The sequence below is a fragment of the Vitis vinifera genome, chromosome 17 (assembly GCF_030704535.1).
Source record: "Vitis vinifera cultivar Pinot Noir 40024 chromosome 17, ASM3070453v1".
NCBI lineage: Eukaryota > Viridiplantae > Streptophyta > Magnoliopsida > Vitales > Vitaceae > Vitis > Vitis vinifera.
The window spans coordinates 18,598,732-18,619,901 of NC_081821.1; the positions used below are offsets into that span (position 1 = coordinate 18,598,732).

At 53.2% G+C, this 21,170-nt stretch overlaps 35 non-coding genes across 35 annotated transcripts; all 35 read right to left on the minus strand.

Annotated features, from left to right (window-relative positions):
- Positions 1-84: 84 nt before the first annotated feature.
- Positions 85-203, minus strand: LOC132252860 (5S ribosomal RNA). The gene has a single exon (XR_009464670.1). It is a non-coding gene; the product is annotated as a 5S ribosomal RNA (ribosomal RNA).
- Positions 204-526: 323 nt separating this feature from the next.
- Positions 527-645, minus strand: LOC132253053 (5S ribosomal RNA). The gene has a single exon (XR_009464833.1). It is a non-coding gene; the product is annotated as a 5S ribosomal RNA (ribosomal RNA).
- Positions 646-1,308: 663 nt separating this feature from the next.
- Positions 1,309-1,427, minus strand: LOC132252862 (5S ribosomal RNA). Its single transcript, XR_009464672.1, has one exon. It is a non-coding gene; the product is annotated as a 5S ribosomal RNA (ribosomal RNA).
- Positions 1,428-1,750: 323 nt separating this feature from the next.
- Positions 1,751-1,869, minus strand: LOC132253054 (5S ribosomal RNA). The gene has a single exon (XR_009464834.1). It is a non-coding gene; the product is annotated as a 5S ribosomal RNA (ribosomal RNA).
- A 663-nt stretch (positions 1,870-2,532) lies between these two features.
- LOC132252863 (5S ribosomal RNA) lies at positions 2,533-2,651 on the minus strand. The gene has a single exon (XR_009464673.1). It is a non-coding gene; the product is annotated as a 5S ribosomal RNA (ribosomal RNA).
- Positions 2,652-2,974: 323 nt separating this feature from the next.
- Positions 2,975-3,093, minus strand: LOC132253055 (5S ribosomal RNA). The gene has a single exon (XR_009464835.1). It is a non-coding gene; the product is annotated as a 5S ribosomal RNA (ribosomal RNA).
- A 663-nt stretch (positions 3,094-3,756) lies between these two features.
- LOC132252864 (5S ribosomal RNA) lies at positions 3,757-3,875 on the minus strand. The gene has a single exon (XR_009464674.1). It is a non-coding gene; the product is annotated as a 5S ribosomal RNA (ribosomal RNA).
- Positions 3,876-4,198: 323 nt separating this feature from the next.
- Positions 4,199-4,317, minus strand: LOC132253056 (5S ribosomal RNA). Its single transcript, XR_009464836.1, has one exon. It is a non-coding gene; the product is annotated as a 5S ribosomal RNA (ribosomal RNA).
- A 663-nt stretch (positions 4,318-4,980) lies between these two features.
- On the minus strand, positions 4,981-5,099 carry LOC132252865 (5S ribosomal RNA). The gene has a single exon (XR_009464675.1). It is a non-coding gene; the product is annotated as a 5S ribosomal RNA (ribosomal RNA).
- Positions 5,100-5,422: 323 nt separating this feature from the next.
- On the minus strand, positions 5,423-5,541 carry LOC132253057 (5S ribosomal RNA). The gene has a single exon (XR_009464837.1). It is a non-coding gene; the product is annotated as a 5S ribosomal RNA (ribosomal RNA).
- Positions 5,542-6,204: 663 nt separating this feature from the next.
- On the minus strand, positions 6,205-6,323 carry LOC132252866 (5S ribosomal RNA). Its single transcript, XR_009464676.1, has one exon. It is a non-coding gene; the product is annotated as a 5S ribosomal RNA (ribosomal RNA).
- Positions 6,324-6,646: 323 nt separating this feature from the next.
- On the minus strand, positions 6,647-6,765 carry LOC132253058 (5S ribosomal RNA). Its single transcript, XR_009464838.1, has one exon. It is a non-coding gene; the product is annotated as a 5S ribosomal RNA (ribosomal RNA).
- Positions 6,766-7,428: 663 nt separating this feature from the next.
- Positions 7,429-7,547, minus strand: LOC132252867 (5S ribosomal RNA). The gene has a single exon (XR_009464677.1). It is a non-coding gene; the product is annotated as a 5S ribosomal RNA (ribosomal RNA).
- Positions 7,548-7,870: 323 nt separating this feature from the next.
- Positions 7,871-7,989, minus strand: LOC132253059 (5S ribosomal RNA). The gene has a single exon (XR_009464839.1). It is a non-coding gene; the product is annotated as a 5S ribosomal RNA (ribosomal RNA).
- A 663-nt stretch (positions 7,990-8,652) lies between these two features.
- On the minus strand, positions 8,653-8,771 carry LOC132252868 (5S ribosomal RNA). The gene has a single exon (XR_009464678.1). It is a non-coding gene; the product is annotated as a 5S ribosomal RNA (ribosomal RNA).
- Positions 8,772-9,094: 323 nt separating this feature from the next.
- Positions 9,095-9,213, minus strand: LOC132253060 (5S ribosomal RNA). Its single transcript, XR_009464840.1, has one exon. It is a non-coding gene; the product is annotated as a 5S ribosomal RNA (ribosomal RNA).
- A 663-nt stretch (positions 9,214-9,876) lies between these two features.
- On the minus strand, positions 9,877-9,995 carry LOC132252869 (5S ribosomal RNA). Its single transcript, XR_009464679.1, has one exon. It is a non-coding gene; the product is annotated as a 5S ribosomal RNA (ribosomal RNA).
- Positions 9,996-10,318: 323 nt separating this feature from the next.
- On the minus strand, positions 10,319-10,437 carry LOC132253061 (5S ribosomal RNA). The gene has a single exon (XR_009464841.1). It is a non-coding gene; the product is annotated as a 5S ribosomal RNA (ribosomal RNA).
- A 663-nt stretch (positions 10,438-11,100) lies between these two features.
- On the minus strand, positions 11,101-11,219 carry LOC132252870 (5S ribosomal RNA). Its single transcript, XR_009464680.1, has one exon. It is a non-coding gene; the product is annotated as a 5S ribosomal RNA (ribosomal RNA).
- A 323-nt stretch (positions 11,220-11,542) lies between these two features.
- LOC132253062 (5S ribosomal RNA) lies at positions 11,543-11,661 on the minus strand. The gene has a single exon (XR_009464842.1). It is a non-coding gene; the product is annotated as a 5S ribosomal RNA (ribosomal RNA).
- Positions 11,662-12,324: 663 nt separating this feature from the next.
- On the minus strand, positions 12,325-12,443 carry LOC132252871 (5S ribosomal RNA). Its single transcript, XR_009464681.1, has one exon. It is a non-coding gene; the product is annotated as a 5S ribosomal RNA (ribosomal RNA).
- Positions 12,444-12,766: 323 nt separating this feature from the next.
- Positions 12,767-12,885, minus strand: LOC132253064 (5S ribosomal RNA). Its single transcript, XR_009464844.1, has one exon. It is a non-coding gene; the product is annotated as a 5S ribosomal RNA (ribosomal RNA).
- Positions 12,886-13,548: 663 nt separating this feature from the next.
- LOC132252873 (5S ribosomal RNA) lies at positions 13,549-13,667 on the minus strand. The gene has a single exon (XR_009464683.1). It is a non-coding gene; the product is annotated as a 5S ribosomal RNA (ribosomal RNA).
- Positions 13,668-13,991: 324 nt separating this feature from the next.
- LOC132253065 (5S ribosomal RNA) lies at positions 13,992-14,110 on the minus strand. The gene has a single exon (XR_009464845.1). It is a non-coding gene; the product is annotated as a 5S ribosomal RNA (ribosomal RNA).
- A 668-nt stretch (positions 14,111-14,778) lies between these two features.
- On the minus strand, positions 14,779-14,897 carry LOC132252874 (5S ribosomal RNA). Its single transcript, XR_009464684.1, has one exon. It is a non-coding gene; the product is annotated as a 5S ribosomal RNA (ribosomal RNA).
- A 323-nt stretch (positions 14,898-15,220) lies between these two features.
- Positions 15,221-15,339, minus strand: LOC132253066 (5S ribosomal RNA). The gene has a single exon (XR_009464846.1). It is a non-coding gene; the product is annotated as a 5S ribosomal RNA (ribosomal RNA).
- A 658-nt stretch (positions 15,340-15,997) lies between these two features.
- On the minus strand, positions 15,998-16,116 carry LOC132252875 (5S ribosomal RNA). The gene has a single exon (XR_009464685.1). It is a non-coding gene; the product is annotated as a 5S ribosomal RNA (ribosomal RNA).
- A 323-nt stretch (positions 16,117-16,439) lies between these two features.
- On the minus strand, positions 16,440-16,558 carry LOC132253067 (5S ribosomal RNA). The gene has a single exon (XR_009464847.1). It is a non-coding gene; the product is annotated as a 5S ribosomal RNA (ribosomal RNA).
- A 663-nt stretch (positions 16,559-17,221) lies between these two features.
- On the minus strand, positions 17,222-17,340 carry LOC132252876 (5S ribosomal RNA). The gene has a single exon (XR_009464686.1). It is a non-coding gene; the product is annotated as a 5S ribosomal RNA (ribosomal RNA).
- A 323-nt stretch (positions 17,341-17,663) lies between these two features.
- LOC132253068 (5S ribosomal RNA) lies at positions 17,664-17,782 on the minus strand. The gene has a single exon (XR_009464848.1). It is a non-coding gene; the product is annotated as a 5S ribosomal RNA (ribosomal RNA).
- Positions 17,783-18,445: 663 nt separating this feature from the next.
- Positions 18,446-18,564, minus strand: LOC132252877 (5S ribosomal RNA). Its single transcript, XR_009464687.1, has one exon. It is a non-coding gene; the product is annotated as a 5S ribosomal RNA (ribosomal RNA).
- A 323-nt stretch (positions 18,565-18,887) lies between these two features.
- LOC132252845 (5S ribosomal RNA) lies at positions 18,888-19,006 on the minus strand. The gene has a single exon (XR_009464655.1). It is a non-coding gene; the product is annotated as a 5S ribosomal RNA (ribosomal RNA).
- A 663-nt stretch (positions 19,007-19,669) lies between these two features.
- On the minus strand, positions 19,670-19,788 carry LOC132252878 (5S ribosomal RNA). The gene has a single exon (XR_009464688.1). It is a non-coding gene; the product is annotated as a 5S ribosomal RNA (ribosomal RNA).
- A 323-nt stretch (positions 19,789-20,111) lies between these two features.
- On the minus strand, positions 20,112-20,230 carry LOC132252846 (5S ribosomal RNA). The gene has a single exon (XR_009464656.1). It is a non-coding gene; the product is annotated as a 5S ribosomal RNA (ribosomal RNA).
- Positions 20,231-20,893: 663 nt separating this feature from the next.
- On the minus strand, positions 20,894-21,012 carry LOC132252879 (5S ribosomal RNA). Its single transcript, XR_009464689.1, has one exon. It is a non-coding gene; the product is annotated as a 5S ribosomal RNA (ribosomal RNA).
- Between the last annotated feature and the right edge of the window lie 158 nt (positions 21,013-21,170).

Sequence of the window (21,170 nt, forward strand, 5' to 3'; positions counted from 1 at the left end):
GCGGATGGAAAAGGGAGGGGCGAAACCTATTGGCACGACGAATGCGGACATGAATCATACAAATTCCGTCATAAAAAGGGAGAAGGGGTGCAACACGAGGACTTCCCAGGAGGTCACCCATCCCAGTACTACTCTCGCCCAAGCACGCTTAACTGCGGAGTTCTGATGGGATCCGGTGCATTAGTGCTGGTATGATCGCACCCGTCGTGTTATTGCGACCTAATCCCCTTCAGGCGTTCCCTTTCGATCGATCCCACCCTCCGCCCTGACATCCTTCTACCTTTTCCCGCCCCTCATACGACCCACCTATCACCCGTCGCACACGCCCCCGCGAACGCCCTCCGATCCTGATCGCTAGTCGGTGCACGACTCTCGCCCCCCTTGTGGGTCCCCCCAACTTCCCAACCCCGGACCCCGTTCGGAGTTGCTTCCTCGCCTTTGCACGACACCCAACCGGGAAATACGATCATAGACCAAATAAATTCCATATATATATGGAAGAAATTCCGTCCATAAAAAGGAAAAAGGGGTGCAACACGAGGACTTCCCAGGAGGTCACCCATCCTAGTACTACTCTCGCCCAAGCACGCTTAACTGCGGAGTTCTGATGGGATCCGGTGCATTAGTGCTGGTATGATCGCACCCATCATGTTATTGCGACCTAGTTCCCTTATCTGGTGTGATTGAGGTGCAACTTCTGGTGTGCTTGATAGAAGGAAATCTAGGGAAAAGTTTGTTTTGACAGATGTATTATTATGCGAGTATCTGGGGATGTTCGTCCAGATCGGACGGTGTGCCCCTCTTGAAATTGACGCCTTCTTTCGATCCGTACGGTTGGATTCGCGTTTTGGTGCATGGATTGGGGTTTGATCGTGACTTTAAAGGGTGGATGGGGGAAGCATGGAAGCGACAGCTTGCCGGGTGGTTTCTGGGGCCTTCGGGTAGAGTTTTGGGACAGTTTTTTTTTTCAAACCGCGAGTCTCGACGCGAGGATCGCAATGGTGGGCTCGGATCATCCTTTCGACGAACGGATGGGGAGACTAGGGAGGAAAGGCGTTTTGGGCCATAACTTGGGCCTCGGGGCTCGGAAAAGGTTGGCGTCTGTGCCGATCGTCTTAAAATGGGGGTAATTTTCACGTGGGAAAAAAACGGGAAAGATCGGCGACGGTCGATTTCGACGGCTGATATCTAACGATCGGGGGATCGGATCGACGATCGGCCGGTGCGGATGGAAAAGGGAGGGGCGAAACCTATTGGCACGACGAATGCGGACATGAATCATACAAATTCCGTCATAAAAAGGGAGAAGGGGTGCAACACGAGGACTTCCCAGGAGGTCACCCATCCCAGTACTACTCTCGCCCAAGCACGCTTAACTGCGGAGTTCTGATGGGATCCGGTGCATTAGTGCTGGTATGATCGCACCCGTCGTGTTATTGCGACCTAATCCCCTTCAGGCGTTCCCTTTCGATCGATCCCACCCTTCGCCCTGACATCCTTCTACCTTTTCCCGCCCCTCATACGACCCACCTATCACCCGTCGCACACGCCCCCGCGAACGCCCTCCGATCCTGATCGCTAGTCGGTGCACGACTCTCGCCCCCCTTGTGGGTCCCCCCAACTTCCCAACCCCGGACCCCGTTCGGAGTTGCTTCCTCGCCTTTGCACGACACCCAACCGGGAAATACGATCATAGACCAAATAAATTCCATATATATATGGAAGAAATTCCGTCCATAAAAAGGAAAAAGGGGTGCAACACGAGGACTTCCCAGGAGGTCACCCATCCTAGTACTACTCTCGCCCAAGCACGCTTAACTGCGGAGTTCTGATGGGATCCGGTGCATTAGTGCTGGTATGATCGCACCCATCATGTTATTGCGACCTAGTTCCCTTATCTGGTGTGATTGAGGTGCAACTTCTGGTGTGCTTGATAGAAGGAAATCTAGGGAAAAGTTTGTTTTGACAGATGTATTATTATGCGAGTATCTGGGGATGTTCGTCCAGATCGGACGGTGTGCCCCTCTTGAAATTGACGCCTTCTTTCGATCCGTACGGTTGGATTCGCGTTTTGGTGCATGGATTGGGGTTTGATCGTGACTTTAAAGGGTGGATGGGGGAAGCATGGAAGCGACAGCTTGCCGGGTGGTTTCTGGGGCCTTCGGGTAGAGTTTTGGGACAGTTTTTTTTTTCAAACCGCGAGTCTCGACGCGAGGATCGCAATGGTGGGCTCGGATCATCCTTTCGACGAACGGATGGGGAGACTAGGGAGGAAAGGCGTTTTGGGCCATAACTTGGGCCTCGGGGCTCGGAAAAGGTTGGCGTCTGTGCCGATCGTCTTAAAATGGGGGTAATTTTCACGTGGGAAAAAAACGGGAAAGATCGGCGACGGTCGATTTCGACGGCTGATATCTAACGATCGGGGGATCGGATCGACGATCGGCCGGTGCGGATGGAAAAGGGAGGGGCGAAACCTATTGGCACGACGAATGCGGACATGAATCATACAAATTCCGTCATAAAAAGGGAGAAGGGGTGCAACACGAGGACTTCCCAGGAGGTCACCCATCCCAGTACTACTCTCGCCCAAGCACGCTTAACTGCGGAGTTCTGATGGGATCCGGTGCATTAGTGCTGGTATGATCGCACCCGTCGTGTTATTGCGACCTAATCCCCTTCAGGCGTTCCCTTTCGATCGATCCCACCCTTCGCCCTGACATCCTTCTACCTTTTCCCGCCCCTCATACGACCCACCTATCACCCGTCGCACACGCCCCCGCGAACGCCCTCCGATCCTGATCGCTAGTCGGTGCACGACTCTCGCCCCCCTTGTGGGTCCCCCCAACTTCCCAACCCCGGACCCCGTTCGGAGTTGCTTCCTCGCCTTTGCACGACACCCAACCGGGAAATACGATCATAGACCAAATAAATTCCATATATATATGGAAGAAATTCCGTCCATAAAAAGGAAAAAGGGGTGCAACACGAGGACTTCCCAGGAGGTCACCCATCCTAGTACTACTCTCGCCCAAGCACGCTTAACTGCGGAGTTCTGATGGGATCCGGTGCATTAGTGCTGGTATGATCGCACCCATCATGTTATTGCGACCTAGTTCCCTTATCTGGTGTGATTGAGGTGCAACTTCTGGTGTGCTTGATAGAAGGAAATCTAGGGAAAAGTTTGTTTTGACAGATGTATTATTATGCGAGTATCTGGGGATGTTCGTCCAGATCGGACGGTGTGCCCCTCTTGAAATTGACGCCTTCTTTCGATCCGTACGGTTGGATTCGCGTTTTGGTGCATGGATTGGGGTTTGATCGTGACTTTAAAGGGTGGATGGGGGAAGCATGGAAGCGACAGCTTGCCGGGTGGTTTCTGGGGCCTTCGGGTAGAGTTTTGGGACAGTTTTTTTTTTCAAACCGCGAGTCTCGACGCGAGGATCGCAATGGTGGGCTCGGATCATCCTTTCGACGAACGGATGGGGAGACTAGGGAGGAAAGGCGTTTTGGGCCATAACTTGGGCCTCGGGGCTCGGAAAAGGTTGGCGTCTGTGCCGATCGTCTTAAAATGGGGGTAATTTTCACGTGGGAAAAAAACGGGAAAGATCGGCGACGGTCGATTTCGACGGCTGATATCTAACGATCGGGGGATCGGATCGACGATCGGCCGGTGCGGATGGAAAAGGGAGGGGCGAAACCTATTGGCACGACGAATGCGGACATGAATCATACAAATTCCGTCATAAAAAGGGAGAAGGGGTGCAACACGAGGACTTCCCAGGAGGTCACCCATCCCAGTACTACTCTCGCCCAAGCACGCTTAACTGCGGAGTTCTGATGGGATCCGGTGCATTAGTGCTGGTATGATCGCACCCGTCGTGTTATTGCGACCTAATCCCCTTCAGGCGTTCCCTTTCGATCGATCCCACCCTTCGCCCTGACATCCTTCTACCTTTTCCCGCCCCTCATACGACCCACCTATCACCCGTCGCACACGCCCCCGCGAACGCCCTCCGATCCTGATCGCTAGTCGGTGCACGACTCTCGCCCCCCTTGTGGGTCCCCCCAACTTCCCAACCCCGGACCCCGTTCGGAGTTGCTTCCTCGCCTTTGCACGACACCCAACCGGGAAATACGATCATAGACCAAATAAATTCCATATATATATGGAAGAAATTCCGTCCATAAAAAGGAAAAAGGGGTGCAACACGAGGACTTCCCAGGAGGTCACCCATCCTAGTACTACTCTCGCCCAAGCACGCTTAACTGCGGAGTTCTGATGGGATCCGGTGCATTAGTGCTGGTATGATCGCACCCATCATGTTATTGCGACCTAGTTCCCTTATCTGGTGTGATTGAGGTGCAACTTCTGGTGTGCTTGATAGAAGGAAATCTAGGGAAAAGTTTGTTTTGACAGATGTATTATTATGCGAGTATCTGGGGATGTTCGTCCAGATCGGACGGTGTGCCCCTCTTGAAATTGACGCCTTCTTTCGATCCGTACGGTTGGATTCGCGTTTTGGTGCATGGATTGGGGTTTGATCGTGACTTTAAAGGGTGGATGGGGGAAGCATGGAAGCGACAGCTTGCCGGGTGGTTTCTGGGGCCTTCGGGTAGAGTTTTGGGACAGTTTTTTTTTTCAAACCGCGAGTCTCGACGCGAGGATCGCAATGGTGGGCTCGGATCATCCTTTCGACGAACGGATGGGGAGACTAGGGAGGAAAGGCGTTTTGGGCCATAACTTGGGCCTCGGGGCTCGGAAAAGGTTGGCGTCTGTGCCGATCGTCTTAAAATGGGGGTAATTTTCACGTGGGAAAAAAACGGGAAAGATCGGCGACGGTCGATTTCGACGGCTGATATCTAACGATCGGGGGATCGGATCGACGATCGGCCGGTGCGGATGGAAAAGGGAGGGGCGAAACCTATTGGCACGACGAATGCGGACATGAATCATACAAATTCCGTCATAAAAAGGGAGAAGGGGTGCAACACGAGGACTTCCCAGGAGGTCACCCATCCCAGTACTACTCTCGCCCAAGCACGCTTAACTGCGGAGTTCTGATGGGATCCGGTGCATTAGTGCTGGTATGATCGCACCCGTCGTGTTATTGCGACCTAATCCCCTTCAGGCGTTCCCTTTCGATCGATCCCACCCTTCGCCCTGACATCCTTCTACCTTTTCCCGCCCCTCATACGACCCACCTATCACCCGTCGCACACGCCCCCGCGAACGCCCTCCGATCCTGATCGCTAGTCGGTGCACGACTCTCGCCCCCCTTGTGGGTCCCCCCAACTTCCCAACCCCGGACCCCGTTCGGAGTTGCTTCCTCGCCTTTGCACGACACCCAACCGGGAAATACGATCATAGACCAAATAAATTCCATATATATATGGAAGAAATTCCGTCCATAAAAAGGAAAAAGGGGTGCAACACGAGGACTTCCCAGGAGGTCACCCATCCTAGTACTACTCTCGCCCAAGCACGCTTAACTGCGGAGTTCTGATGGGATCCGGTGCATTAGTGCTGGTATGATCGCACCCATCATGTTATTGCGACCTAGTTCCCTTATCTGGTGTGATTGAGGTGCAACTTCTGGTGTGCTTGATAGAAGGAAATCTAGGGAAAAGTTTGTTTTGACAGATGTATTATTATGCGAGTATCTGGGGATGTTCGTCCAGATCGGACGGTGTGCCCCTCTTGAAATTGACGCCTTCTTTCGATCCGTACGGTTGGATTCGCGTTTTGGTGCATGGATTGGGGTTTGATCGTGACTTTAAAGGGTGGATGGGGGAAGCATGGAAGCGACAGCTTGCCGGGTGGTTTCTGGGGCCTTCGGGTAGAGTTTTGGGACAGTTTTTTTTTTCAAACCGCGAGTCTCGACGCGAGGATCGCAATGGTGGGCTCGGATCATCCTTTCGACGAACGGATGGGGAGACTAGGGAGGAAAGGCGTTTTGGGCCATAACTTGGGCCTCGGGGCTCGGAAAAGGTTGGCGTCTGTGCCGATCGTCTTAAAATGGGGGTAATTTTCACGTGGGAAAAAAACGGGAAAGATCGGCGACGGTCGATTTCGACGGCTGATATCTAACGATCGGGGGATCGGATCGACGATCGGCCGGTGCGGATGGAAAAGGGAGGGGCGAAACCTATTGGCACGACGAATGCGGACATGAATCATACAAATTCCGTCATAAAAAGGGAGAAGGGGTGCAACACGAGGACTTCCCAGGAGGTCACCCATCCCAGTACTACTCTCGCCCAAGCACGCTTAACTGCGGAGTTCTGATGGGATCCGGTGCATTAGTGCTGGTATGATCGCACCCGTCGTGTTATTGCGACCTAATCCCCTTCAGGCGTTCCCTTTCGATCGATCCCACCCTTCGCCCTGACATCCTTCTACCTTTTCCCGCCCCTCATACGACCCACCTATCACCCGTCGCACACGCCCCCGCGAACGCCCTCCGATCCTGATCGCTAGTCGGTGCACGACTCTCGCCCCCCTTGTGGGTCCCCCCAACTTCCCAACCCCGGACCCCGTTCGGAGTTGCTTCCTCGCCTTTGCACGACACCCAACCGGGAAATACGATCATAGACCAAATAAATTCCATATATATATGGAAGAAATTCCGTCCATAAAAAGGAAAAAGGGGTGCAACACGAGGACTTCCCAGGAGGTCACCCATCCTAGTACTACTCTCGCCCAAGCACGCTTAACTGCGGAGTTCTGATGGGATCCGGTGCATTAGTGCTGGTATGATCGCACCCATCATGTTATTGCGACCTAGTTCCCTTATCTGGTGTGATTGAGGTGCAACTTCTGGTGTGCTTGATAGAAGGAAATCTAGGGAAAAGTTTGTTTTGACAGATGTATTATTATGCGAGTATCTGGGGATGTTCGTCCAGATCGGACGGTGTGCCCCTCTTGAAATTGACGCCTTCTTTCGATCCGTACGGTTGGATTCGCGTTTTGGTGCATGGATTGGGGTTTGATCGTGACTTTAAAGGGTGGATGGGGGAAGCATGGAAGCGACAGCTTGCCGGGTGGTTTCTGGGGCCTTCGGGTAGAGTTTTGGGACAGTTTTTTTTTTCAAACCGCGAGTCTCGACGCGAGGATCGCAATGGTGGGCTCGGATCATCCTTTCGACGAACGGATGGGGAGACTAGGGAGGAAAGGCGTTTTGGGCCATAACTTGGGCCTCGGGGCTCGGAAAAGGTTGGCGTCTGTGCCGATCGTCTTAAAATGGGGGTAATTTTCACGTGGGAAAAAAACGGGAAAGATCGGCGACGGTCGATTTCGACGGCTGATATCTAACGATCGGGGGATCGGATCGACGATCGGCCGGTGCGGATGGAAAAGGGAGGGGCGAAACCTATTGGCACGACGAATGCGGACATGAATCATACAAATTCCGTCATAAAAAGGGAGAAGGGGTGCAACACGAGGACTTCCCAGGAGGTCACCCATCCCAGTACTACTCTCGCCCAAGCACGCTTAACTGCGGAGTTCTGATGGGATCCGGTGCATTAGTGCTGGTATGATCGCACCCGTCGTGTTATTGCGACCTAATCCCCTTCAGGCGTTCCCTTTCGATCGATCCCACCCTTCGCCCTGACATCCTTCTACCTTTTCCCGCCCCTCATACGACCCACCTATCACCCGTCGCACACGCCCCCGCGAACGCCCTCCGATCCTGATCGCTAGTCGGTGCACGACTCTCGCCCCCCTTGTGGGTCCCCCCAACTTCCCAACCCCGGACCCCGTTCGGAGTTGCTTCCTCGCCTTTGCACGACACCCAACCGGGAAATACGATCATAGACCAAATAAATTCCATATATATATGGAAGAAATTCCGTCCATAAAAAGGAAAAAGGGGTGCAACACGAGGACTTCCCAGGAGGTCACCCATCCTAGTACTACTCTCGCCCAAGCACGCTTAACTGCGGAGTTCTGATGGGATCCGGTGCATTAGTGCTGGTATGATCGCACCCATCATGTTATTGCGACCTAGTTCCCTTATCTGGTGTGATTGAGGTGCAACTTCTGGTGTGCTTGATAGAAGGAAATCTAGGGAAAAGTTTGTTTTGACAGATGTATTATTATGCGAGTATCTGGGGATGTTCGTCCAGATCGGACGGTGTGCCCCTCTTGAAATTGACGCCTTCTTTCGATCCGTACGGTTGGATTCGCGTTTTGGTGCATGGATTGGGGTTTGATCGTGACTTTAAAGGGTGGATGGGGGAAGCATGGAAGCGACAGCTTGCCGGGTGGTTTCTGGGGCCTTCGGGTAGAGTTTTGGGACAGTTTTTTTTTTCAAACCGCGAGTCTCGACGCGAGGATCGCAATGGTGGGCTCGGATCATCCTTTCGACGAACGGATGGGGAGACTAGGGAGGAAAGGCGTTTTGGGCCATAACTTGGGCCTCGGGGCTCGGAAAAGGTTGGCGTCTGTGCCGATCGTCTTAAAATGGGGGTAATTTTCACGTGGGAAAAAAACGGGAAAGATCGGCGACGGTCGATTTCGACGGCTGATATCTAACGATCGGGGGATCGGATCGACGATCGGCCGGTGCGGATGGAAAAGGGAGGGGCGAAACCTATTGGCACGACGAATGCGGACATGAATCATACAAATTCCGTCATAAAAAGGGAGAAGGGGTGCAACACGAGGACTTCCCAGGAGGTCACCCATCCCAGTACTACTCTCGCCCAAGCACGCTTAACTGCGGAGTTCTGATGGGATCCGGTGCATTAGTGCTGGTATGATCGCACCCGTCGTGTTATTGCGACCTAATCCCCTTCAGGCGTTCCCTTTCGATCGATCCCACCCTTCGCCCTGACATCCTTCTACCTTTTCCCGCCCCTCATACGACCCACCTATCACCCGTCGCACACGCCCCCGCGAACGCCCTCCGATCCTGATCGCTAGTCGGTGCACGACTCTCGCCCCCCTTGTGGGTCCCCCCAACTTCCCAACCCCGGACCCCGTTCGGAGTTGCTTCCTCGCCTTTGCACGACACCCAACCGGGAAATACGATCATAGACCAAATAAATTCCATATATATATGGAAGAAATTCCGTCCATAAAAAGGAAAAAGGGGTGCAACACGAGGACTTCCCAGGAGGTCACCCATCCTAGTACTACTCTCGCCCAAGCACGCTTAACTGCGGAGTTCTGATGGGATCCGGTGCATTAGTGCTGGTATGATCGCACCCATCATGTTATTGCGACCTAGTTCCCTTATCTGGTGTGATTGAGGTGCAACTTCTGGTGTGCTTGATAGAAGGAAATCTAGGGAAAAGTTTGTTTTGACAGATGTATTATTATGCGAGTATCTGGGGATGTTCGTCCAGATCGGACGGTGTGCCCCTCTTGAAATTGACGCCTTCTTTCGATCCGTACGGTTGGATTCGCGTTTTGGTGCATGGATTGGGGTTTGATCGTGACTTTAAAGGGTGGATGGGGGAAGCATGGAAGCGACAGCTTGCCGGGTGGTTTCTGGGGCCTTCGGGTAGAGTTTTGGGACAGTTTTTTTTTTCAAACCGCGAGTCTCGACGCGAGGATCGCAATGGTGGGCTCGGATCATCCTTTCGACGAACGGATGGGGAGACTAGGGAGGAAAGGCGTTTTGGGCCATAACTTGGGCCTCGGGGCTCGGAAAAGGTTGGCGTCTGTGCCGATCGTCTTAAAATGGGGGTAATTTTCACGTGGGAAAAAAACGGGAAAGATCGGCGACGGTCGATTTCGACGGCTGATATCTAACGATCGGGGGATCGGATCGACGATCGGCCGGTGCGGATGGAAAAGGGAGGGGCGAAACCTATTGGCACGACGAATGCGGACATGAATCATACAAATTCCGTCATAAAAAGGGAGAAGGGGTGCAACACGAGGACTTCCCAGGAGGTCACCCATCCCAGTACTACTCTCGCCCAAGCACGCTTAACTGCGGAGTTCTGATGGGATCCGGTGCATTAGTGCTGGTATGATCGCACCCGTCGTGTTATTGCGACCTAATCCCCTTCAGGCGTTCCCTTTCGATCGATCCCACCCTTCGCCCTGACATCCTTCTACCTTTTCCCGCCCCTCATACGACCCACCTATCACCCGTCGCACACGCCCCCGCGAACGCCCTCCGATCCTGATCGCTAGTCGGTGCACGACTCTCGCCCCCCTTGTGGGTCCCCCCAACTTCCCAACCCCGGACCCCGTTCGGAGTTGCTTCCTCGCCTTTGCACGACACCCAACCGGGAAATACGATCATAGACCAAATAAATTCCATATATATATGGAAGAAATTCCGTCCATAAAAAGGAAAAAGGGGTGCAACACGAGGACTTCCCAGGAGGTCACCCATCCTAGTACTACTCTCGCCCAAGCACGCTTAACTGCGGAGTTCTGATGGGATCCGGTGCATTAGTGCTGGTATGATCGCACCCATCATGTTATTGCGACCTAGTTCCCTTATCTGGTGTGATTGAGGTGCAACTTCTGGTGTGCTTGATAGAAGGAAATCTAGGGAAAAGTTTGTTTTGACAGATGTATTATTATGCGAGTATCTGGGGATGTTCGTCCAGATCGGACGGTGTGCCCCTCTTGAAATTGACGCCTTCTTTCGATCCGTACGGTTGGATTCGCGTTTTGGTGCATGGATTGGGGTTTGATCGTGACTTTAAAGGGTGGATGGGGGAAGCATGGAAGCGACAGCTTGCCGGGTGGTTTCTGGGGCCTTCGGGTAGAGTTTTGGGACAGTTTTTTTTTTCAAACCGCGAGTCTCGACGCGAGGATCGCAATGGTGGGCTCGGATCATCCTTTCGACGAACGGATGGGGAGACTAGGGAGGAAAGGCGTTTTGGGCCATAACTTGGGCCTCGGGGCTCGGAAAAGGTTGGCGTCTGTGCCGATCGTCTTAAAATGGGGGTAATTTTCACGTGGGAAAAAAACGGGAAAGATCGGCGACGGTCGATTTCGACGGCTGATATCTAACGATCGGGGGATCGGATCGACGATCGGCCGGTGCGGATGGAAAAGGGAGGGGCGAAACCTATTGGCACGACGAATGCGGACATGAATCATACAAATTCCGTCATAAAAAGGGAGAAGGGGTGCAACACGAGGACTTCCCAGGAGGTCACCCATCCCAGTACTACTCTCGCCCAAGCACGCTTAACTGCGGAGTTCTGATGGGATCCGGTGCATTAGTGCTGGTATGATCGCACCCGTCGTGTTATTGCGACCTAATCCCCTTCAGGCGTTCCCTTTCGATCGATCCCACCCTTCGCCCTGACATCCTTCTACCTTTTCCCGCCCCTCATACGACCCACCTATCACCCGTCGCACACGCCCCCGCGAACGCCCTCCGATCCTGATCGCTAGTCGGTGCACGACTCTCGCCCCCCTTGTGGGTCCCCCCAACTTCCCAACCCCGGACCCCGTTCGGAGTTGCTTCCTCGCCTTTGCACGACACCCAACCGGGAAATACGATCATAGACCAAATAAATTCCATATATATATGGAAGAAATTCCGTCCATAAAAAGGAAAAAGGGGTGCAACACGAGGACTTCCCAGGAGGTCACCCATCCTAGTACTACTCTCGCCCAAGCACGCTTAACTGCGGAGTTCTGATGGGATCCGGTGCATTAGTGCTGGTATGATCGCACCCATCATGTTATTGCGACCTAGTTCCCTTATCTGGTGTGATTGAGGTGCAACTTCTGGTGTGCTTGATAGAAGGAAATCTAGGGAAAAGTTTGTTTTGACAGATGTATTATTATGCGAGTATCTGGGGATGTTCGTCCAGATCGGACGGTGTGCCCCTCTTGAAATTGACGCCTTCTTTCGATCCGTACGGTTGGATTCGCGTTTTGGTGCATGGATTGGGGTTTGATCGTGACTTTAAAGGGTGGATGGGGGAAGCATGGAAGCGACAGCTTGCCGGGTGGTTTCTGGGGCCTTCGGGTAGAGTTTTGGGACAGTTTTTTTTTTCAAACCGCGAGTCTCGACGCGAGGATCGCAATGGTGGGCTCGGATCATCCTTTCGACGAACGGATGGGGAGACTAGGGAGGAAAGGCGTTTTGGGCCATAACTTGGGCCTCGGGGCTCGGAAAAGGTTGGCGTCTGTGCCGATCGTCTTAAAATGGGGGTAATTTTCACGTGGGAAAAAAACGGGAAAGATCGGCGACGGTCGATTTCGACGGCTGATATCTAACGATCGGGGGATCGGATCGACGATCGGCCGGTGCGGATGGAAAAGGGAGGGGCGAAACCTATTGGCACGACGAATGCGGACATGAATCATACAAATTCCGTCATAAAAAGGGAGAAGGGGTGCAACACGAGGACTTCCCAGGAGGTCACCCATCCCAGTACTACTCTCGCCCAAGCACGCTTAACTGCGGAGTTCTGATGGGATCCGGTGCATTAGTGCTGGTATGATCGCACCCGTCGTGTTATTGCGACCTAATCCCCTTCAGGCGTTCCCTTTCGATCGATCCCACCCTTCGCCCTGACATCCTTCTACCTTTTCCCGCCCCTCATACGACCCACCTATCACCCGTCGCACACGCCCCCGCGAACGCCCTCCGATCCTGATCGCTAGTCGGTGCACGACTCTCGCCCCCCTTGTGGGTCCCCCCAACTTCCCAACCCCGGACCCCGTTCGGAGTTGCTTCCTCGCCTTTGCACGACACCCAACCGGGAAATACGATCATAGACCAAATAAATTCCATATATATATGGAAGAAATTCCGTCCATAAAAAGGAAAAAGGGGTGCAACACGAGGACTTCCCAGGAGGTCACCCATCCTAGTACTACTCTCGCCCAAGCACGCTTAACTGCGGAGTTCTGATGGGATCCGGTGCATTAGTGCTGGTATGATCGCACCCATCATGTTATTGCGACCTAGTTCCCTTATCTGGTGTGATTGAGGTGCAACTTCTGGTGTGCTTGATAGAAGGAAATCTAGGGAAAAGTTTGTTTTGACAGATGTATTATTATGCGAGTATCTGGGGATGTTCGTCCAGATCGGACGGTGTGCCCCTCTTGAAATTGACGCCTTCTTTCGATCCGTACGGTTGGATTCGCGTTTTGGTGCATGGATTGGGGTTTGATCGTGACTTTAAAGGGTGGATGGGGGAAGCATGGAAGCGACAGCTTGCCGGGTGGTTTCTGGGGCCTTCGGGTAGAGTTTTGGGACAGTTTTTTTTTTCAAACCGCGAGTCTCGACGCGAGGATCGCAATGGTGGGCTCGGATCATCCTTTCGACGAACGGATGGGGAGACTAGGGAGGAAAGGCGTTTTGGGCCATAACTTGGGCCTCGGGGCTCGGAAAAGGTTGGCGTCTGTGCCGATCGTCTTAAAATGGGGGTAATTTTCACGTGGGAAAAAAACGGGAAAGATCGGCGACGGTCGATTTCGACGGCTGATATCTAACGATCGGGGGATCGGATCGACGATCGGCCGGTGCGGATGGAAAAGGGAGGGGCGAAACCTATTGGCACGACGAATGCGGACATGAATCATACAAATTCCGTCATAAAAAGGGAGAAGGGGTGCAACACGAGGACTTCCCAGGAGGTCACCCATCCCAGTACTACTCTCGCCCAAGCACGCTTAACTGCGGAGTTCTGATGGGATCCGGTGCATTAGTGCTGGTATGATCGCACCCGTCGTGTTATTGCGACCTAATCCCCTTCAGGCGTTCCCTTTCGATCGATCCCACCCTTCGCCCTGACATCCTTCTACCTTTTCCCGCCCCTCATACGACCCACCTATCACCCGTCGCACACGCCCCCCGCGAACGCCCTCCGATCCTGATCGCTAGTCGGTGCACGACTCTCGCCCCCCTTGTGGGTCCCCCCAACTTCCCAACCCCGGACCCCGTTCGGAGTTGCTTCCTCGCCTTTGCACGACACCCAACCGGGAAATACGATCATAGACCAAATAAATTCCATATATATATGGAAGAAATTCCGTCCATAAAAAGGAAAAAGGGGTGCAACACGAGGACTTCCCAGGAGGTCACCCATCCTAGTACTACTCTCGCCCAAGCACGCTTAACTGCGGAGTTCTGATGGGATCCGGTGCATTAGTGCTGGTATGATCGCACCCATCATGTTATTGCGACCTAGTTCCCTTATCTGGTGTGATTGAGGTGCAAACTTCTGGTGTGCTTGATAGAAGGAAATCTAGGGAAAAGTTTGTTTTGACAGATGTATTATTATGCGAGTATCTGGGGATGTTCGTCCAGATCGGACGGTGTGCCCCTCTTGAAATTGACGCCTTCTTTCGATCCGTACGGTTGGATTCGCGTTTTGGTGCATGGATTGGGGTTTGATCGTGACTTTAAAGGGTGGATGGGGGAAGCATGGAAGCGACAGCTTGCCGGGTGGTTTTCTGGGGCCTTCGGGTAGAGTTTTGGGACAGTTTTTTTTTTCAAACCGCGAGTCTCGACGCGAGGATCGCAATGGTGGGCTCGGATCATCCTTTCGACGAACGGATGGGGAGACTAGGGAGGAAAGGCGTTTTTGGGCCCATAACTTGGGCCTCGGGGCTCGGAAAAGGTTGGCGTCTGTGCCGAGCGTCTTAAAATGGGGGTAATTTTCACGTGGGAAAAAAACGGGAAAGATCGGCGACGGTCGATTTCGACGGCTGATATCTAACGATCGGGGGATCGGATCGACGATCGGCCGGTGCGGATGGAAAAGGGAGGGGCGAAACCTATTGGCACGACGAATGCGGGACATGAATCATACAAATTCCGTCATAAAAAGGGAGAAGGGGTGCAACACGAGGACTTCCCAGGAGGTCACCCATCCCAGTACTACTCTCGCCCAAGCACGCTTAACTGCGGAGTTCTGATGGGATCCGGTGCATTAGTGCTGGTATGATCGCACCCGTCGTGTTATTGCGACCTAATCCCCTTCAGGCGTTCCCTTTCGATCGATCCCACCCTTCGCCCTGACATCCTTCTACCTTTTCCCGCCCCTCATACGACCCACCTATCACCCGTCGCACACGCCCCCGCGAACGCCCTCCGATCCTGATCGCTAGTCGGTGCACGACTCTCGCCCCCCTTGTGGGTCCCCCCAACTTCCCAACCCCGGACCCCGTTCGGAGTTGCTTCCTCGCCTTTGCACGACACCCAACCGGGAAATACGATCATAGACCAAATAAATTCCATATATATATGGAAGAAATTCCGTCCATAAAAAGGAAAAAGGGGTGCAACACGAGGACTTCCCAGGAGGTCACCCATCCTAGTACTACTCTCGCCCAAGCACGCTTAACTGCGGAGTTCTGATGGGATCCGGTGCATTAGTGCTGGTATGATCGCACCCATCATGTTATTGCGACCTAGTTCCCTTATCTGGTGTGATTGAGGTGCAACTTCTGGTGTGCTTGATAGAAGGAAATCTAGGGAAAAGTTTGTTTTGACAGATGTATTATTATGCGAGTATCTGGGGATGTTCGTCCAGACGGTGTGCCCCTCTTGAAATTGACGCCTTCTTTCGATCCGTACGGTTGGATTCGCGTTTTGGTGCATGGATTGGGGTTTGATCGTGACTTTAAAGGGTGGATGGGGGAAGCATGGAAGCGACAGCTTGCCGGGTGGTTTCTGGGGCCTTCGGGTAGAGTTTTGGGACAGTTTTTTTTTTCAAACCGCGAGTCTCGACGCGAGGATCGCAATGGTGGGCTCGGATCATCCTTTCGACGAACGGATGGGGAGACTAGGGAGGAAAGGCGTTTTGGGCCATAACTTGGGCCTCGGGGCTCGGAAAAGGTTGGCGTCTGTGCCGATCGTCTTAAAATGGGGGTAATTTTCACGTGGGAAAAAAACGGGAAAGATCGGCGACGGTCGATTTCGACGGCTGATATCTAACGATCGGGGGATCGGATCGACGATCGGCCGGTGCGGATGGAAAAGGGAGGGGCGAAACCTATTGGCACGACGAATGCGGACATGAATCATACAAATTCCGTCATAAAAAGGGAGAAGGGGTGCAACACGAGGACTTCCCAGGAGGTCACCCATCCCAGTACTACTCTCGCCCAAGCACGCTTAACTGCGGAGTTCTGATGGGATCCGGTGCATTAGTGCTGGTATGATCGCACCCGTCGTGTTATTGCGACCTAATCCCCTTCAGGCGTTCCCTTTCGATCGATCCCACCCTTCGCCCTGACATCCTTCTACCTTTTCCCGCCCCTCATACGACCCACCTATCACCCGTCGCACACGCCCCCGCGAACGCCCTCCGATCCTGATCGCTAGTCGGTGCACGACTCTCGCCCCCCTTGTGGGTCCCCCCAACTTCCCAACCCCGGACCCCGTTCGGAGTTGCTTCCTCGCCTTTGCACGACACCCAACCGGGAAATACGATCATAGACCAAATAAATTCCATATATATATGGAAGAAATTCCGTCCATAAAAAGGAAAAAGGGGTGCAACACGAGGACTTCCCAGGAGGTCACCCATCCTAGTACTACTCTCGCCCAAGCACGCTTAACTGCGGAGTTCTGATGGGATCCGGTGCATTAGTGCTGGTATGATCGCACCCATCATGTTATTGCGACCTAGTTCCCTTATCTGGTGTGATTGAGGTGCAACTTCTGGTGTGCTTGATAGAAGGAAATCTAGGGAAAAGTTTGTTTTGACAGATGTATTATTATGCGAGTATCTGGGGATGTTCGTCCAGATCGGACGGTGTGCCCCTCTTGAAATTGACGCCTTCTTTCGATCCGTACGGTTGGATTCGCGTTTTGGTGCATGGATTGGGGTTTGATCGTGACTTTAAAGGGTGGATGGGGGAAGCATGGAAGCGACAGCTTGCCGGGTGGTTTCTGGGGCCTTCGGGTAGAGTTTTGGGACAGTTTTTTTTTTCAAACCGCGAGTCTCGACGCGAGGATCGCAATGGTGGGCTCGGATCATCCTTTCGACGAACGGATGGGGAGACTAGGGAGGAAAGGCGTTTTGGGCCATAACTTGGGCCTCGGGGCTCGGAAAAGGTTGGCGTCTGTGCCGATCGTCTTAAAATGGGGGTAATTTTCACGTGGGAAAAAAACGGGAAAGATCGGCGACGGTCGATTTCGACGGCTGATATCTAACGATCGGGGGATCGGATCGACGATCGGCCGGTGCGGATGGAAAAGGGAGGGGCGAAACCTATTGGCACGACGAATGCGGACATGAATCATACAAATTCCGTCATAAAAAGGGAGAAGGGGTGCAACACGAGGACTTCCCAGGAGGTCACCCATCCCAGTACTACTCTCGCCCAAGCACGCTTAACTGCGGAGTTCTGATGGGATCCGGTGCATTAGTGCTGGTATGATCGCACCCGTCGTGTTATTGCGACCTAATCCCCTTCAGGCGTTCCCTTTCGATCGATCCCACCCTTCGCCCTGACATCCTTCTACCTTTTCCCGCCCCTCATACGACCCACCTATCACCCGTCGCACACGCCCCCGCGAACGCCCTCCGATCCTGATCGCTAGTCGGTGCACGACTCTCGCCCCCCTTGTGGGTCCCCCCAACTTCCCAACCCCGGACCCCGTTCGGAGTTGCTTCCTCGCCTTTGCACGACACCCAACCGGGAAATACGATCATAGACCAAATAAATTCCATATATATATGGAAGAAATTCCGTCCATAAAAAGGAAAAAGGGGTGCAACACGAGGACTTCCCAGGAGGTCACCCATCCTAGTACTACTCTCGCCCAAGCACGCTTAACTGCGGAGTTCTGATGGGATCCGGTGCATTAGTGCTGGTATGATCGCACCCATCATGTTATTGCGACCTAGTTCCCTTATCTGGTGTGATTGAGGTGCAACTTCTGGTGTGCTTGATAGAAGGAAATCTAGGGAAAAGTTTGTTTTGACAGATGTATTATTATGCGAGTATCTGGGGATGTTCGTCCAGATCGGACGGTGTGCCCCTCTTGAAATTGACGCCTTCTTTCGATCCGTACGGTTGGATTCGCGTTTTGGTGCATGGATTGGGGTTTGATCGTGACTTTAAAGGGTGGATGGGGGAAGCATGGAAGCGACAGCTTGCCGGGTGGTTTCTGGGGCCTTCGGGTAGAGTTTTGGGACAGTTTTTTTTTTCAAACCGCGAGTCTCGACGCGAGGATCGCAATGGTGGGCTCGGATCATCCTTTCGACGAACGGATGGGGAGACTAGGGAGGAAAGGCGTTTTGGGCCATAACTTGGGCCTCGGGGCTCGGAAAAGGTTGGCGTCTGTGCCGATCGTCTTAAAATGGGGGTAATTTTCACGTGGGAAAAAAACGGGAAAGATCGGCGACGGTCGATTTCGACGGCTGATATCTAACGATCGGGGGATCGGATCGACGATCGGCCGGTGCGGATGGAAAAGGGAGGGGCGAAACCTATTGGCACGACGAATGCGGACATGAATCATACAAATTCCGTCATAAAAAGGGAGAAGGGGTGCAACACGAGGACTTCCCAGGAGGTCACCCATCCCAGTACTACTCTCGCCCAAGCACGCTTAACTGCGGAGTTCTGATGGGATCCGGTGCATTAGTGCTGGTATGATCGCACCCGTCGTGTTATTGCGACCTAATCCCCTTCAGGCGTTCCCTTTCGATCGATCCCACCCTTCGCCCTGACATCCTTCTACCTTTTCCCGCCCCTCATACGACCCACCTATCACCCGTCGCACACGCCCCCGCGAACGCCCTCCGATCCTGATCGCTAGTCGGTGCACGACTCTCGCCCCCCTTGTGGGTCCCCCCAACTTCCCAACCCCGGACCCCGTTCGGAGTTGCTTCCTCGCCTTTGCACGACACCCAACCGGGAAATACGATCATAGACCAAATAAATTCCATATATATATGGAAGAAATTCCGTCCATAAAAAGGAAAAAGGGGTGCAACACGAGGACTTCCCAGGAGGTCACCCATCCTAGTACTACTCTCGCCCAAGCACGCTTAACTGCGGAGTTCTGATGGGATCCGGTGCATTAGTGCTGGTATGATCGCACCCATCATGTTATTGCGACCTAGTTCCCTTATCTGGTGTGATTGAGGTGCAACTTCTGGTGTGCTTGATAGAAGGAAATCTAGGGAAAAGTTTGTTTTGACAGATGTATTATTATGCGAGTATCTGGGGATGTTCGTCCAGATCGGACGGTGTGCCCCTCTTGAAATTGACGCCTTCTTTCGATCCGTACGGTTGGATTCGCGTTTTGGTGCATGGATTGGGGTTTGATCGTGACTTTAAAGGGTGGATGGGGGAAGCATGGAAGCGACAGCTTGCCGGGTGGTTTCTGGGGCCTTCGGGTAGAGTTTTGGGACAGTTTTTTTTTTCAAACCGCGAGTCTCGACGCGAGGATCGCAATGGTGGGCTCGGATCATCCTTTCGACGAACGGATGGGGAGACTAGGGAGGAAAGGCGTTTTGGGCCATAACTTGGGCCTCGGGGCTCGGAAAAGGTTGGCGTCTGTGCCGATCGTCTTAAAATGGGGGTAATTTTCACGTGGGAAAAAAACGGGAAAGATCGGCGACGGTCGATTTCGACGGCTGATATCTAACGATCGGGGGATCGGATCGACGATCGGCCGGTGCGGATGGAAAAGGGAGGGGCGAAACCTATTGGCACGACGAATGCGGACATGAATCATACAAATTCCGTCATAAAAAGGGAGAAGGGGTGCAACACGAGGACTTCCCAGGAGGTCACCCATCCCAGTACTACTCTCGCCCAAGCACGCTTAACTGCGGAGTTCTGATGGGATCCGGTGCATTAGTGCTGGTATGATCGCACCCGTCGTGTTATTGCGACCTAATCCCCTTCAGGCGTTCCCTTTCGATCGATCCCACCCTTCGCCCTGACATCCTTCTACCTTTTCCCGCCCCTCATACGACCCACCTATCACCCGTCGCACACGCCCCCGCGAACGCCCTCCGATCCTGATCGCTAGTCGGTGCACGACTCTCGCCCCCCTTGTGGGTCCCCCCAACTTCCCAACCCCGGACCCCGTTCGGAGTTGCTTCCTCGCCTTTGCACGACACCCAACCGGGAAATACGATCATAGACCAAATAAATTCCATATATATATGGAAGAAATTCCGTCCATAAAAAGGAAAAAGGGGTGCAACACGAGGACTTCCCAGGAGGTCACCCATCCTAGTACTACTCTCGCCCAAGCACGCTTAACTGCGGAGTTCTGATGGGATCCGGTGCATTAGTGCTGGTATGATCGCACCCATCATGTTATTGCGACCTAGTTCCCTTATCTGGTGTGATTGAGGTGCAACTTCTGGTGTGCTTGATAGAAGGAAATCTAGGGAAAAGTTTGTTTTGACAGATGTATTATTATGCGAGTATCTGGGGATGTTCGTCCAGATCGGACGGTGTGCCCCTCTTGAAATTGACGCCTTCTTTCGATCCGTACGGTTGGATTCGCGTTTTGGTGCATGGATTGGGGTTTGATCGTGACTTTAAAGGGTGGATGGGGGAAGCATGGAAGCGACAGCTTGCCGGGTGGTTTCTGGGGCCTTCGGGTAGAGTTTTGGGACAGTTTTTTTTTTCAAACCGCGAGTCTCGACGCGAGGATCGCAATGGTGGGCTCGGATCATCCTTTCGACGAACGGATGGGGAGACTAGGGAGGAAAGGCGTTTTGGGCCATAACTTGGGCCTCGGGGCTCGGAAAAGGTTGGCGTCTGTGCCGATCGTCTTAAAATGGGGGTAATTTTCACGTGGGAAAAAAACGGGAAAGATCGGCGACGGTCGATTTCGACGGCTGATATCTAACGATCGGGGGATCGGATCGACGATCGGCCGGTGCGGATGGAAAAGGGAGGGGCGAAACCTATTGGCACGACGAATGCGGACATGAATCATACAAATTCCGTCATAAAAAGGGAGAAGGGGTGCAACACGAGGACTTCCCAGGAGGTCACCCATCCCAGTACTACTCTCGCCCAAGCACGCTTAACTGCGGAGTTCTGATGGGATCCGGTGCATTAGTGCTGGTATGATCGCACCCGTCGTGTTATTGCGACCTAATCCCCTTCAGGCGTTCCCTTTCGATCGATCCCACCCTTCGCCCTGACATCCTTCTACCTTTTCCCGCCCCTCATACGACCCACCTATCACCCGTCGCACACGCCCCCGCGAACGCCCTCCGATCCTGATCGCTAGTCG